Here is a 16,804-nt window from a genome sequence, read left to right on the forward strand (position 1 = left end):
GAATTACATCATATTATGTGGCAAAACAATGCCATTGTTATCGTCAGCAATATACATTGTACTGCAATAATTATGCACACGCATTGATGTGTTCAATTGAAACGACATAAGGAGCCATGCCCAGCTTTCACGTGAAGAACACGGTGTAGAAAAGCTAGTGCGCAGATTGTACAAGCCAACAAACTTAGTGGTATGGTTTAAAGTACTTCAAAATGTTTTCGAACATGAGTAAATAAGAGGGTTCTCGTCGCGTTATGCATACAGGTCTTCGCCTTTCAATAAACAGGCAACACACTGCATGCTCAAATCTATTTAAAACCAGAATGTATGCGCAATAGAGTTTTACCATTATGAAAACAGCAGCGTGTTTAATTTTCCTTCGCGCTTTAAAGTGAAAGCGCGATGCAAACAAAAATTAACACGCTGCTGTCTCTGCCTTGATCCCCCTGTCCTCCTTGTGACCCCTGGCACCTCTCAGCTCCGTGCCTGCTTGCCCTGAGTAAACAAAGCAATAAAAACTAGCACGCGTATGGGAGCGTGTGAGCTCGGCGAGGAGACTCCATGCGCGTGCACATCGCCTGTCCGTGCACGCACATGGTTTTTCTCCCTTCACACAGTAAACACACCACAATAGATCTTGCCAAGGCGTGCAGCGCGCATGCACTGCATTCGCTAGGCGAGACCTAAAAACAGATTTCCGAAGTGTACGGCAGACAAGGATCCACCCAAAAAGAACAGTGAAGTGAGCACTGAGACGAAGTGCTGAGATCGGAATCATCGCCTTTTATATTATTTTTCTTATTCATCCTCCCTGAATTGTGGTGTTGCAGTGGAGGGTAATCATTGTAAGGCCTTCAGCTACTGTCAAGCATTGATAAAGCCAATAGTTCTAGCGATGTTAAGCACGCCACTGGTAAGCATTTGTCTCCATTATGCCGCCTTAGACCATTGTCTCCCGTTCAGAAGCCCTGTATTAGAACCCCCTCGACTCAAGCACACATCCTTGCTAAAATGAGTCCTTAGAGGTCCCTTAAGTCTAGTGTGGCAGTGCTCCTGGTAGGGTGTGAGTGCTGGCCCACCCCACCTGATGTGAGGGGTGTGAGAGTTCTGCCAGTAGTTTAAGACTGCTAGACTGTGAGGGTTGTGAGACTGTGTTGTGCTGTTAGTTTAATCTTAGGCTAATTACGTCTATATGTTTTACAGCTCAAGTGCTTAAGTATATTTTAGCTTTAATGGCTCTGTGTTTGTTTCTCTAATATAAGAATAACAACATAAAATATAACACAACAGCAAACCTGAAATACAAACTATTTATTAACAGCTGCCAAGAATTCAGATTTCTCATGTGCAACATTTGCAGTTTCAGTGTGCTTATGTCCAAGTGTACATGTTGCACACTACAGTAACTGTTGAACATATTGAATGCAGTAAGATGTCAGGTTTTAATGTGATTAAAAAGTTCTACACTATACAGTCACAGTTGCTTTATAAACCTTTTTCCTTTCTCAAATTTGCTTTAAAATGTACCATCTGCCACTGCTTTCTTAACAACGTTCTCTAGGGAAGAACCCCACAAATGCACCTTTCAGAAGTAACAATTATACCCACCTTTTACGCCCTACCACTTTAAAATGTCACCAGCCGCCATTATATCTATACATTTTTTTTAAAGTAAGATGGAGATGGACTTACACTAATCTTTCTCATGCTCTGCCCTAAATATCTGGAACTCCATCCCACGCAAGATCCACCAAGCTTCTTTCCACCTCCACTCCACGAAGGCAATAAAGATAACTTCTTCAAGCAAAACCTCAACACAGAGTAAACTTCTAAAGTCCAGACACCATTAAAAAGACTCCCTCTTCTGTCTCTGCTCCTCGACTATTTGCCATGACCTTGAACCCACCATGACCTGCACCTCATGTAACGCGCCCCAATCCATCCACATCTACCCTCAACTGTGATGAGCATGATAACGCCCCTAAATCTAACTGTACCCCGTCGCGCATTGCATAAATGCAGTGTGTATCCCATACCTCGCCAGGACTATGATGCGTTATATTGATTCAATTACAATACAATGCAGTGCGATACAAACTCCTTTCCTCTCTTTACCTTCCTGCAGTTAAACCCCCCCCCCTTCCATTCACCCTTGCTATCTTGCTGTTATACACAAGTATGTTGAAAGTTCTCGTTCTGTGCTCATAGCATTGTAAGTAGGGCTGCACCATATAAATCACATGTACACTCACTGCCACATTTTTCTGTAGTATTATACAGTGTGAACTTCACCCGAAGGTATCAGAGCGCTTAAAGACCAAGGGGCATATTATCAAGCCAGGCGATAAAATTATCGCCGCTTTAGCGGCAGAAAACTGCCGCTAAAACGGCGATAATGGGCTTGATAATATGCTCTATGGAATTCCAATTGAAGCCCATGTTAGACGTCCTTCACATCTAACATAGGTTTCAATTGGAATTCCATAGAGCATATTATCAAGCCCATTATCGCCGTTTTAGCGGCAGTTTTCTGCCGCTAATGCGGCGATAATGTTATCGCCTGGCTTGTTAATATGCCCCTAAGTTATTTGCCTAGAATCACAGGATGTTGAGCGTCATTGCCGAGACTCAAACCCGCTTCCCCAGATTTGAGATCGACCGCCGCCTAGTTGTTAGGCTACATCATGTCCCCATAGTCTATATTGTACACTTGAACTGTGTTGCCGCGCCTTCCTCGTAGATTGCCACAATATATGTCCATGTCTTCACAAAACACCTGTGTGTGCCGCACTCTTACAAAGCTGAAAAACACGCCGCAGACGGCTCGCTTCCTGCCCTTGCCAAGTGGTTATTTATAGAGGCAGGGCACCCTCTTTATTAGCGACTTCCCTGTAACAGCTTTCTCGCGGCGTGTCATCTTTTTTATGCTGCTGGGCGCCAACCTAGCCTGAAAGTTGGCTAATAAATTGGAATGTCGCATGTCATGCTCTTCAAATTGTTTGCTTGCGGGTCCTCTTTCACCAGAGGATGAATTCCAGTCTTGAGCTGTTGCAGTCCTTAAAAGCAGATTGATTATGCAATCAAAATGTTTTATTCTCGGAGTAGTAGAGATTGTCCGTTATTTCCATTTCAATGCCGTAAAGCTGACACGTTTTATTTTCAATTGGCAGTGATCTATTCAGCTGGACGGGATGGAGGGAAAAGGGCCTGCCCAGAAATGGATGAGAGGATGTCACGCCACCGTTTCTCTGGGCCATAAAAACATTGAACTTGGCTCCTAAAAGAGACGCAAATATTTGAATATTTGGCAGATTTAGGTGTGCTGATGACAGGCATGGTGGCAAATTCAGGACAGGAGTGTAAAAAATGCAGGACAAAGGGTCAAAATTCAGGACAAAAGGAGTAGCGGCCGTACCCAACTGGTTTATCAAATGCATTCATTTACAATTCTTTATATTGAACTACTTATTCACTGTGCTGTGCATGAGTTTGCCTCTAGGTATGCTACATTCATATGGCACAATATGTCTTTGTTCAATAGTAAATTGATGCCCTTGCGCACGGTCTCAAGGGCATCACTCCTACCCAAATATTCCCAATCTTTCTTGGAGAGAAAGCAGAAGCAACAATTTGATTATGTTTCTAAACCTTTCAATGCGCATGGTAAACAAATTGGGAAATATTAAGGTAAGTGGCTTTTTCTCCGTCTGCTACTTTAGGCAAGTTGAACAAACACATCTGGCTTAGCTGACTCTCCACTAGAAGTCAGCCTAAAAAAGATTATTGAGACACAGCAGACGGTGTGGGTGACAGTCTGACACCAAATGTCAGGATATGAGGTACTCTTTAGCCTAAGTACCAAGAAGGTCCAACTGCTGCTTTAGAATGTGCATCAGGGACTCTATATTTATCTTGGAACCGGAAGCCCGACCCCCAGACAGAGTCTTCAAGAGCAGGATGAAGTCAAGATCAAATGGGAGATCTGCAGCAACTGATTCAAAGGGTTATTGCTAGGGCGTGGTCAAGCAAGATGGCTGATTAGACGCTCCTTACGGAGCTTCCGTTTAGGTAATTGAAATCCTATATAAATCCTTCAGTATCCCGAGCCATCCTCCTGTGTGCTCCTTTTTCAGACTACATCGTTGGGGGGCCATGGAGGGAACCCCTGGAACCTCGGTGCATCGAGAAAGAAAATGCTTTGGACAGGGCCTGCTGGGCCTTCCTGCATCTGGGCCTCTGGGCTGTTCCGGCCCCTGAATATGCAGGCAACAGAACGAGACACACCTCTGGGTGGCGTACCCGCCGATGGCAACATTATGATGTCCACGGAGAGTGGCAAACACTCCATCCTAACAAACCAAGATTGCACTAAGATACTACAATGTGCCTACAGCCCCAGGGGGGGGTACCATTGTAGCCCCAACGAAGATGGGGTAACACAATAGATTCTCAGATACGTGGCTGTGCTGCACCGGAGCAGCCTCTGCCACGCAGCAACGGGGAGAAGTGAAACCAGAGACCGACCGGCATTTACCCGCATGGTGTGAGTCCATGCAAGGCTAACACTGAGGCCACTAATGTCCTCTTCGATGTTTCCCCCACCAGGGCCTCTATGACTGGGGCTGATTTGAAGACTGACGCTTGTGTGTAGGAGTTTGAGGAGTATTGCCTCCCTCTTACCATGAAGCAGCCATATTAGGAGAGCGGCCGTCCCTGTGATGCAACTTTGGGAAGCCTTGCTTGTGATTGAGGGAGGTTGGAGAGAGCCTTCTATAAATCCTGACTGCTGGGATCCTTCTGCAATGCGGCCGGGGTAGGCGCCTGATGTACAGGTTCTCACGAGGTATGCCCCCTCTGATTGTCGAGGACAAACTGGGGGCACTAGACCGTGCAGGTACGGGGAGGCCCCCTGGGGACCATGTAGCAGATGACAGGGGTGGCAGTGCTCAATGAACCTGCAGATCAAGGTGGGAACCAGTGCAGACCTCACCAATTCAATTCCAGTGTCCTCTGAATGGGAGCCACTGCCTGGGAAAATGTTTACAGTGAATCACCAGTTAATGGAAGATTAGTCCGGGGTGCTATGACTGGCCCTGCTGACTTATCCCTAGCTCCAGCATAGTGCCAGATTTGTAGTGGTGGACTGATCCAGAGAGCCCCTGTCGGTCATTGTGGGAGTTGATGGGGACCCCCATGGTTTTCAACAGCTTCAGTGGCCTATCGGAGCTGTAAGGATTATAGCCCTGATTTACAGCATCTCTGGAGGGTGCTCCTCCATGAGAGTGTGGACTTTCCTGGTGGCATCCAGCGAGGGGGGGCGGAGTTCCACCCACTCCTCCAGGTGACCGAGTGGAGGTGGGAGTGAGTTTCCACATCTGGCCAATCTGCAGGTGGGGGACCGTATCTGCAGAGTGCCTGAGGCAACCTGCTGCATCCCTCTGCTAGAAGACATTTTCCATGACCCACTGAGAGAGTGACTGTAAAGCTGGTGTATATGGTCTGTCCCCCCTGGATCCGGTTCTGGGCTGTGGAGGGTTCCCACTGAATCCCAGCTAGTGCCTGGCCTCCGCGGTGGGTGACAGGATTCCCAAGAGTTGGCCCCAGGTATAACTGGTCTCCGGATCTTCAGACCCGTGGTGAAAGACAAGGGATCCAATTACCTTCACACACCAATTACATTCACACACCTGAACCAGAAGGCCCAGTCAGAGATGAGGCGATGAGAGGCCCGATGCAGGGACTAGAGAGGTGGCTGTCTTGGCCTGTCTCCTCTTGCAGATCTGCTGTTGGCAATACAAAGCTTACATGACGTGATGGTCAACAAAATCGACTTCGTCTCAATTGACGTCAACTCAGTTCGTACAGATCTGCGAAAGGTGGCAGACCACGTGACCATCACGAAACAACACGTGGACACACTGCAACAAGAAATTCATACCCTGCCCAGCACAGTTTCTAACCTCCAGAAACTGACAGCTCAATTGGATAAACACATGGAAGATTATGAAGGGTGCTCCTGGAGAAACAACCTAGGATTTGTAGGCTTCCAAAAGAGGGAAGAGGGCAGTCCACAGAACTATTCCTGTGGGAATGGATCACCACGGCCCTTCTCCCTAAAAAACTCTCTGAATTTTTCCTGATCAAAAGAGACCATCGGGCACTTGTTCCTGTGCCAAAACATGGGGCCCCGCCAAGAGCTATAATTGCCTGTTTGTTTAACTTTCGGGACGCCATCCATTAATGTGTCCGTATACAGGGCCATCTGCTGTTTTAGGGGAGACCCATGTCAATATTCCCCTTACTACACACACAGAGTACAAGAAAAATGAAATACTTTCATAACCAATAAAAACACTTGAGAAACTTGAAAATGAAATACCCTCTGATTTTTCCGTCAAAATTTTGTGTACAACATGAAGAAAAGGTGTTGCTCTTTTTTAGTTCAGGAGAGGCCAGTGACTGGTTGGATATGTTGGTGCAGACCACTAGCCAAGGAACGGGATGGCAGAGTTTGATTCTACCGAGCACAAAGTGACAGCCTGCTCACCTCTGGAGACAGAAAGGATGAGGGAGAAACCTGGATGATCGCCGACATCTGGAGAATATAGGGGTCTGTCTGGATGGAATGCTCCAGGCCACATATGTGGTGCCGGACTCAAGAGACTCGTTTCAGGGATGCTGAAGTGACCCAGGCACAGCTTGGGGTAGCACTGGCTTGGATTGATTTCTACAACTTGCCTGCTTGACTGTGTGCATTGCTATTCCCTGCAGGGGGTGCCCAGTGAAGAGACTTTTGCACCCTCCAGGCTCAGCTAAGGATGGCATTGAGGCTGCATGAACTCTGTATCGGTCAGTGATCGGGGCTGTAGCTAGACCTGCTCACAGGGGTGGGGAGGGTTTCGATGATTACGACATCTCATGTTGACTATTCTGTATTGGAAACATGCTGACCAGAGAGGACTGGGAGTGAGGCAAGTACCCGTGGGAAGAGAGGTTATTAGACTTGGCCTCTAGCGAAGCACAGCGATTTTTGCCTAGAATTGTTTGTTTAGTTTTTGCTATAAGTTCTTAGGCATTGGGCGGCATAAGCTAGCTCCTCACTGACCAGCTGTTTGAAGGACAGGTTGGCGTACTGGTGAAGTAGGCCTGGGCGTAGCTCGCGGAGTTTTGATACGCGGAATTCCGCGAAGTTACACAAAAACTCTGCGAAGTTCCACAAGAGGCAGAGTGTATGTATGTATGTATGTATTTCACATTTGTAAAGCGCACTGTAACCCTACGGGCATCCTGGCGCTGGGACATGGTAAGAAGTTGGAGAGCAAGCTACAAGGGGCCAAACTGCTGATTACACTCTGGAGAAAAGCCAGGTCTTAATTTTTTTCAAGAACGACAAAAGATCCTGTATTTGCCTCAATTCCAGGGGGAGACTGTTCCATAAACGGGCGGCTGCCACGCCAAACGCTCTTCCCCCTAATTTGGTTCTCTTGAACCTCAGGATGATTGCCAAACTGGCTGCCGAGGAGTGCAAACTTCGCGCAGGGGCGTACCAACCAAACCTGCTCTGAAGTGGTTTGGGTCCAAGTCCTTGAAGTGCTTTGAAAGCGATGCACAAAGACTTGAACAATATCCTTTGGCTCACCGGGAGCCAATGCAGCTCAGCTAGCGCCTGGGAAGTTGATGACCTGCGAGTTCTCATTAGGACAAGCTTTGCTGCTGCCGCCTGGATACTCTGAAGCCGCGAGATCAGGTACCTCGGGGACTCCAGTATCAGAGCATTACAGTAATCCTGGCGACCATGGACAACTCTCCTAACCACTGTGCCTCTAACCTGAAGAGGTAACAATGGTAGTGCCTTCCGCAGTCCCTTGATGAGCATACAGCAGTTCCTGACTACTTTATTAACATGCGATTCCAGGTTTAGCTTATCGTTAAAGCTGACCCCCAGATTGCGTACCGTGCCCACGGGTACCAGAGGAGCTTCTGTAGGGAAAGGCCAGAAGTCAGAGGGTAAAACTGTTTTGCACTCTGCCCACCCTACAGTGCAGAATCTCCATTTTGTTGTTATTAAATTGCAAAGCGTTGTTTCGTAACCACAGCACCATTTCCCACATACACTTATGAAAAGTTTCTTGGGAGTCCGCATGGTCTCCTTCCAGGGACACTATCAATTGGGTGTCATCAGCATAGTTAACCACACTAATATTGTGGGCTTTGATGACATCCATAAGCGGCCGCATATAGACATTAAATAAAATCGGGCTGATTGAGGACCCTTGAGGGACCCCATGTTCATTGCTGGTAAAGTCTGATTGAAAAGGGGGTAAGGCAACCGCCTGCCTTCTCCCTGACAAATAGGACTGAAACCATTGCAGGGCCATATTTGCCACCCCCACTTCTTCCTGTCTTGTCAGCAAGGTGACAAGGTTTACCGTGTCGAATGCTGCGGACAGGTCCAACAGGATCAATGTCACAGATTGTCCCCGGTCCGCCCGCATCCGAAGATTGTCCATCACGGTCCCACGACCTGGGCGAAAACCAAACTGTTCTTCCCCCAACTTATTGTTACCTTCCAGAAAGCCGGAGAGTGCTCGGCTCACCAGGCATTCCAAAATCTTTACTGGATATGGTAACAAAGAAATTGGTCTATAATTCTTAAGACAGTTGGGATCCAATGAGGATTTTTTGAGGATGGGAGATACCACCACCACCTTCCAGCAGGGGGGAACCACTCCACTGCTGAGAGAGTGTAGTGAAAACTGCTGTTCACGCTGGTCTTCCTGCCACTCGGGTAGAAATTCTACCCGAGTGGCAGCTCGCGCTCGCAAACTTACCATTTGTGAACGCAAGCGGGGATAAAAGCTCCGCTGCACTACGCGAAGCGGAGTGTTTTGCACTCCGCGAGCACTGCGGAGCGCGGAGTGCAGAAAACTGAGTGAACGGAGTGGAGTTCACCGCCCAGGCCTACTGGCGAGAGGCCCGCAGAGTTTTACAGGATGACTGGCATAGGCTCGAGAGAAATACATTCACTGTGTAGCGCCAGCGGCTGCATGCCAAAGAAGGTGAAAAAACTGGACCGATGCTGGCCCGGTTGGTCAGGCACGAGAGCCCTTAGGCACTAATCCTGACGATACATGATCATGCAGGAGGCCTGGTGTGTACGCAGCGCACCATTCATAAGGTGTTTTGATCTCATCTGAGCAGGACCTACGCTGCACAGGAGATGTGTCAGTTGGATCATCTAAACTATGTAAAGCTTTTTCTATCCGCACAGACCACCAGTGCTGGGGCCAGCGCCTGTTGCACTAATGAGACGGTGGTTGAAGTGTTCCAGCAGCAGAAGGCACAGGTGGTGGCAAGTCACATTGCTTGATTATTGAAAGTTACTAGTATACTCACTACAAGGACTACTTGAACTCACCTCTTTAGCAGCTACAGTGGGGGTTGAATTCTTACTGGCCTCTTCTATCTGTAACTCAGCATACAAAAACTCAAAATGAACGCTAAAACTGATGGGTTGATGAAAAAGCGAAAAAAGGATGGAAGGAGAAAGATGAGTGAAATGGTATATAAGTAAAACGATGCGTGTGTGGGTGAAAGGATGCAAAGGTGGGTAATAGGATGCATGGGTGGGTGAAGGATTGATGAAAGGGTATATGGGTGAAAGGATGCCTGCCTGGGTGGGTGAAAGGGTTGATGGGTGAAAAGAATGCTCAGGTGGGTTAAAGCACAATGAGTGGAAGGGTGAATGAGTGAAAGGATGCATGGGTGGGTAAATGGATGGATTGGTGAAAGGATGGTTGAGAGCCGTGGATAGGTGAATGAATGGATGGAGGGATATATATGGACAGATGGATGTATTTGAATGGTGAAAGACTGGATGAGAGAATGTAAAGCTTAAAAGGTGGGTATCAAAGGGTGAAGAATATTAGAACAATAGAAGGATGAATGGATAAATGCTTGGATGAAAAAACAAGGTAGCTCTTCTGGAGTGGAGAATGCTCACCTTCTTTGCTTGCTTATAATGGTTTTATTAAAGCTCTGGTTCAAAGTGGGGTGGTATCTCTGTCTACTCCCTTGGTTCACAACAACTGCTTTACACACAGGGCATAGGATGATAGTGCTAAATAACAGAAGCACAACAATGTCAGTACAGTAGAGAAAATATAACTTAATGTTTAAGCTGCCACACACAGACAAGGGAGCAGCATGACTACTGGCAGTGCAGGATGTTCAGGACAAATCACAATCACTAGGGTAATGCAAAGCCTGCTTGAAACTCCCTGTGTGAGCATTTGACATGCTGCCACAGGAAGTGTCCCAGGGTACCCAGATCAGTGATGTAGATGGATTCTGTTAGTTGAGGCTCAACTCGTGTGCCAGTGTTGTACTAAAACTGGTACCCTGGATTTTCTCTCAGTATGACGCAGAACTGTGTGCATCTTCAATAGGCATTAGTCCTTCAAAGAGACCCTCTGAAAGCACAGCCATTAAAGGAAACAAGCTAGCTAAAAAAATCGTATCAGAAAACATGGATTTATGGAAACAGTAGCCAACAACTCCGCACCTGTTTCAGAGCACATGTAATGAAGAACACACCTCCCAATAAAGTGGGTACTAGTCCTTAACCCCTTCCATGCGTGGGGAATTCCCACGCCGTGCAGGTGTTTTTATTAGTGGGCGGGCATTCGGACGGCTGGGAGCCGTCGTGCACACACGCCCACCGTGACACGTGACGGCTCCCGGCCGTCCTGCGCATGGAAGAGGTTAAATGCCACACTATCACAGATAATAGACACCTGTCATGCAGTGTCATCCCAGGGAAGATGAACTTGCAGAAAACCAGCAAAACCTACCATGGCAGGGCCACTCATTGACTCCAATAATTTATCAGCACAGACAGAGATCACTGATGAACATTATCCCTCAAACAATCATGAGCAATACATTCCACAGAACAATATGTGAATCCAGGCAAATGGCTGAACAGGCCTTTGATTCCACCATGCATTTCCCCAGTGGGCTGGAGTTTTTGGAGGCCAGTTTTGAAACCACAGGGCCACTCCTGGTGTGGGATCTGTATTCTTTATTTTTAGTGTTTAAAGCACGAGAAATCAAGCACACATTAACTTAAGTCAAAGTGTGCTTTCCTCCATTTCATATCTGGCATCATAATGTGTCATGTGATCACTATCACTGTTATTTCCACTGAAACAAAGAACTGTGTGCTTCAAATTGAAAGACTGAGTCTTTCCCGTTCACATTGAAAGCTATGTACCTATCATGAACAATCAAACTATACCATAATGAATAACATACTATTTAACAAGTCACGTCACCTGAATAGTATTTGGGAGCATCTGAATCTAATGTAGTAGAATTGAGAGAGAACCTTCAAATATATTCTGTAGTATAATGTTTTCTTCTTTCTTGTTTTCCACTGGATCCAACCCTGAGAATCATGTATAGGTGTAGTGAATTTATGTGATTTTTTTCCTAAAGTCCTGTAAAAGGACCTGTCTTTTCTGTTTGTGAGCTCTCATGTTTTCCCTTTCTTAGAAGGCACATCTTTGCTGGATTTTCTGTAGAACTTTACTGAGTTTTTCCTGTATTTTATGATTTATATGCCTGTATACTTAATTGATTTATGGTCCAGTTTATGTATTTCTGTACTTCTATTCTCTGAATAAACATTTAGGGCCTCATGTAGGTAAATAAATTTTACCGTTTCTTAAATACCGAGCCGTACCGAATCGGTAAATTAGAATCGGTAAGTTATATGTAGGTAAAAATTCGGTAACAGTTACCGATTCGGTAACATTCGGTAATCACGAATCGGAATTCACCGAATCGGTAAATACCGAGGTGGTATTTACCGAATCGGAAAATACCGAGGTGGTATTTACCGAATCGGAAAATACCGAGGTGGTATTTACCGAATCGGTAAATACCGAGGTGGTATTTACCGAATCGGAAAATACCGAGGTGGTATTTACCGAATCGGAAAATACCGAGGTGGTATTTACCGAATCGGAAAATACCGAATCGGTATGTACGGAATCGGTAAATAAAATCACATGACTTGACGAAACAGCTAATCCTGTGCAACCACAGCCCACCCAACCAGGAAGTGGCCACACCCAGGCAGGTGTACATAATTAGCCGACCCTGGAGAGGCTTGGAGTGCAGAGGAGAGGCAGGGAGCCGGTGCCTGTGCGAGCGGGAAAACGAACATCATGTCCAGCCAGAGAACACAGAGAGACGGAGGGGAAAGGAGGAGGAAGCTGAAATTTAGCCCCAAGGAACTCCAGGTGCTGGTGGAGGAGGTGGTGAAGCAGCACCAGAAGCTGTTTGGAAGGCAATCCCTGCAAGTGCCTGAGGCTGAAAAGCGCAACATATGGCTGGCCATCCAGGCCCATGTGAATGCTGTGGGAGTGACCCACAGGGACATAGAGGTCCTAAAGAAGCGCTGGTATGACCTGAGGATTGTAACCAAGAGGAAGATGGGCGACATCCAGAAGGAGGCCAGCCAGACTGGAGGTGGAACCAACAGGGCACCTGCCCTCACCGAACTGGAGGAGCTGGTGGGGGCCACAATCGAGCAAGAGAGCGTCGTGGGTCTTGGGGACGCCGACAGCTCTGCCAGAGCCGCCACACAACAAGGTAAGACGAAAGCACAGCAATGTAGCACCCCCTATCCCTATCCCACATCCCCCATTGTGAAACGAGAATCACACTGCAGTCCACACGTGTCAGTGCAGACAGGCAATGCATTCCGGGAGATGTAGTCAGGGAAACACCAACCATGACGTAAATGTTACAGGGCAACAAGGCATGTCACGCACTCGAGGCACAAGGAGACAGAGGACATTTTGGAATGTGAAATTATTTATTGTGACGCTTTCAATGCAGCCCTTCGGGGACACTGAGCCAATGTTGTATTTCTGTCCACAGATGTGACATCATGCAGGACAGGGCATGCTGCAGGAGAGACGGCACACCGGCCACAAATATCACCTCTAGCCAGCACAAGTTCAGACCAGGGAGCAGGCCCACTGGCAGCCGCACCACCAACACAGGCAGCCTCGCCGCAGCCAGAGCCAGCATCACCTCACCCAGAGCCAGCATCACCTCACCCAGAGCCAGCATCGCCACTCATGTTTGAATCACCGGCCACATCTCCGCTTGCAGGTGTGGGAATGAGGAGGCGTCCAGCAGCCAGGCTACGAGCCTTAGACACCTCGTCAGACGACAGCATGGGCCCTGAAGAACTCACCAGGCCCCAGGAAGGGAGCCATGCCACCGTGCCCCACACCTCACAGGCAGCACAGACGGGAGCAAGAGGGCGCCGCAGGTCGCGTGTCCAGAGTCCACCAGCACCCATTGACGGCCATGGTGTCTTCTTGGGTCTCGAGGGCCAAATGTTGAAACAACAGCGCCTGCAAACAAAGGCAGTCATGACAGTCCAGAGGCACATGCGGGTGATGAAAACTACATTAGTCAACATGGACAATAACATCAGCGGCATGGCTGCGGGCATTCGGGACATGTCCCAGTCAATCCAGCAGTTGTGCAGCAAATTAGATGCTGACATCGAGGCACGGCGCCGGGAACGGCAGAGAAGGGACACTACCAACAGGGCACTCAACCGTCTGGCAACTGCGACTTCTCTACTGTGCCGGCGCTCTGTGACGATGCAGGAGGGCCTAACACACTGCTGCAGCGACCTGTCTCGGGGGATGGTGCAGGTGACAAGTGCACTAGGGGTGCTATTTACTAGTCAGGCGTCGACAACTGCTGCAGGGGATGCTGCGGAGAGCATCGACACCAGCAGCAGGAGCAGCATCACACCCCCCGTCCCAGAAGGACGCAGGAGCAGCAGGCGGCTTGGGGTTGGCTCTAGTGAGGATGCACAGGCCGTGCCATCCACCACTGCAGCGCGTATGCGCAAACATTGATGTGGCCCTGCTTAGCCACTTCCCAATGGGTGACGTAACCCTGGACATACTCCTTGTATAGATGGTATATTGCCAGATTGGCTTGTTCATGTGTTCATGGCGTGGTGCCACATTAAAACTACGTCATGACTAATCACAACTGGCTGTGTCCCCTTACTTACTCAGAAATAGTTGCATGTGATCTCTGTCCGTCTCTCTCTCCCATCGATTGCAGTTGGCACTCTAGCTGCGTTGCCCTGTGGCTGGCCTGACTCATCCTCGTTGTCCTCAAAATATGTTAGTTCCACATCTGTACCTTTTTTCGTGGCAAGGTTGTGCAGCATTGCACAAGTGGCAATAATCTTGCAGCAGGTGATGGGTGTGTACTGGCGTGCGCCTCCGCTCTTGTGGAGGCAGCGGAACCTGCTCTTCAGTAGTCCAAACGTGCGCTCCACCACATTGCGTGTTGTTTTGTGTGCCACGTTGTATCGTCTCTCACTCTGGGTTGATGGGTGTAGGTAGGGAGTGAGGATGAATGACCGGCATGCATATGCACTGTCGCCTAGATGAGTTAAGGGAAACATCAGTCACATGCTTCTTTACACTATGATTTGCAGGTTGCAAGGGGCGTCACTGTTACTCACCTAGCAGGTATCCCTCTCCAAATTCTCCGGCACTCAGTCGTGTGTAGATCCCACTATTCTGGAAGATGTACGAATCGTGGGTGCTCCCAGGAAACTTTGCAACAATATCTGTGATGATGTTCCCTGCATCACAGATCACCTGCACATTGATGGAGTGGGTGGACTTCCTGTTCCTGTAGATGTGCTCTGTGTCAGCTGGTGGACAGATTGGGATGTGTGTACCGTCAATACAGCCGATGACATGGGGGAACTGTGCCATGTGATAAAAGTCTGTTTTTGTTTTCTGCAGTGCAGCCTGTGTGTTGGGGAAGCTGATGTAGTGGTGCATTCTCTGCATCATGGCACCTCGGAACTTCCTGAAGAAACGTGACAGGCAACTCTGGGATACACCACCCACCGCAGCTATCACCACCTGATAACTGCCGGATGCCAGCAGATGTAGGCTGCAGAGCACCTGCACATGTGGGGGTATGGCGTGCGCCCTTCTTATTGGCTGGTCCAGGAGTGGGTGAAGGTCCCTGATTAAGTCCATGATGGTTTCGGGGTGTAGCCTGTACCTCTCATGTATCTCTGCATCAGTCAGGTGGAATAGTGTGATGCGCTGTCTGTAGATGCGTTCCTCCCGTCGCCAAGCCCTCAGTCCTGCTGCCTGTAGACGTAGGCGCCTTGCAATGACATAAATAGCGGCCATGTTGTCCACGCTGTTGCATTTTGGGATTGCTTATATGCACTGTTGATGGTTACCACCTGCTTTCAATCCGTGTTAATTACCGACTCTTATTTACCGATTTTCTTGGATTTCTTAATTACCGAGTGCTCCTACATGTCATTTTGATTTTTACCACTTCATATTTACCACTTCATATTTACCGATTCGTTAAGTATGTATTCGGTAAATCTGATTCGGTATTTTAGAATTCGGTAAATATGATTCGGTATTTACCGCCTCATATTTACCGAAAAGTCATTTTTGGACTCCTACATCTCACTTGTCTGAATACCGGTCGGTAACGGCATATTTACCGAAAATCGGCCGTTACCGACCGGTATTTGGCTACCTACATGAGGCCCATAGACTTTAGTCCTTGTCTGTAATTTTTGTTGAGAATGTTTACAGCTTTACTCTGATGTATGAGTAGAGACGGGTCCATCGAGATTCACCAAAGTCTGTTAGGGACCACACTGCTCCCAGTCCAAGTAGTTGGTGTGCACTGGACGTAAATTATACACAGGTCTGCGCCTAACAGATCTGGTAGCAGAGGTGATGGTTCTAAGTGGATCAGTTCAGGTACTGATTGGACATAGTCTAATGAGGTGAATTGACCATAGAACCAATTATTGCACCTTCATGGTTCAGGCAGTCTTCCCTCGAGATTCAAACTGACCCAGCTCAGATCCGATCCGATTCCTGAAGAACCTGGAGACACTAGCTGGCTGTTTCAGTAACCCAGAAAGAAAAACATGAGTATCAATAGGGATTGGTATGCGTGTGAAAACTGAATGAGAAGCGAAGCACAGCTGTGCATATTGGGACTTGTAGTCTGAAATGTTATGGTGAAATGTGTTGGATGAACTTCGAATTTGACAATTACGTGGCATTAGTCTTTGAACTTGTGTGGACGGCTATTATAGTGTGTTTCACTATGTTTTTCGACTTTTTGAAAATTACAGTGTATGAATTATTCAGGTTTACGGCATAAAGTTGTAAGGAGGTATCTCAGCTAGATTTGTTGAGCTGATGAAATTCAACCACAGTCCCAGCATGGCAATAGACGGGAAGTCAAACTGATAAACTCAAATTTCAACAGCAGAAATACAGTGGCCATCTTGGAATAGTTCTTTTATGTCTTAAAAGAGTTGCTCTTTTACAAGAACTGCACAATTTTATCCACTAAATGACTTTGAGAAATTGTGATTTTATTGTATTGCACATAGCCTTTTGTCTTTCAGATCAGGCAGCCCATAGATCCAATGACTCAAAGGGGCTCATCCCAAATATGCCAATGGCAATGACTGTATGACACCCTGGATTTGAGAATTGATTGATCCACACTTGTTGTATATCTGTATTTGGCAACCACTTGTGAGGACTTTGCTTCTGACTAAATATACTTCACTGCAAGGGATTTCTTACCGTACTATAGTTCCAGGGGACTTCCTTTATACCGACATTCTATGGTGCATCTCTTCTGAGTGTATCTGAACCAATAATGGTTCCTGGATTCT

This window comes from Triturus cristatus, chromosome 5_1 (genome assembly GCF_964204655.1).
Source record: "Triturus cristatus chromosome 5_1, aTriCri1.1, whole genome shotgun sequence".
NCBI lineage: Eukaryota > Metazoa > Chordata > Amphibia > Caudata > Salamandridae > Triturus > Triturus cristatus.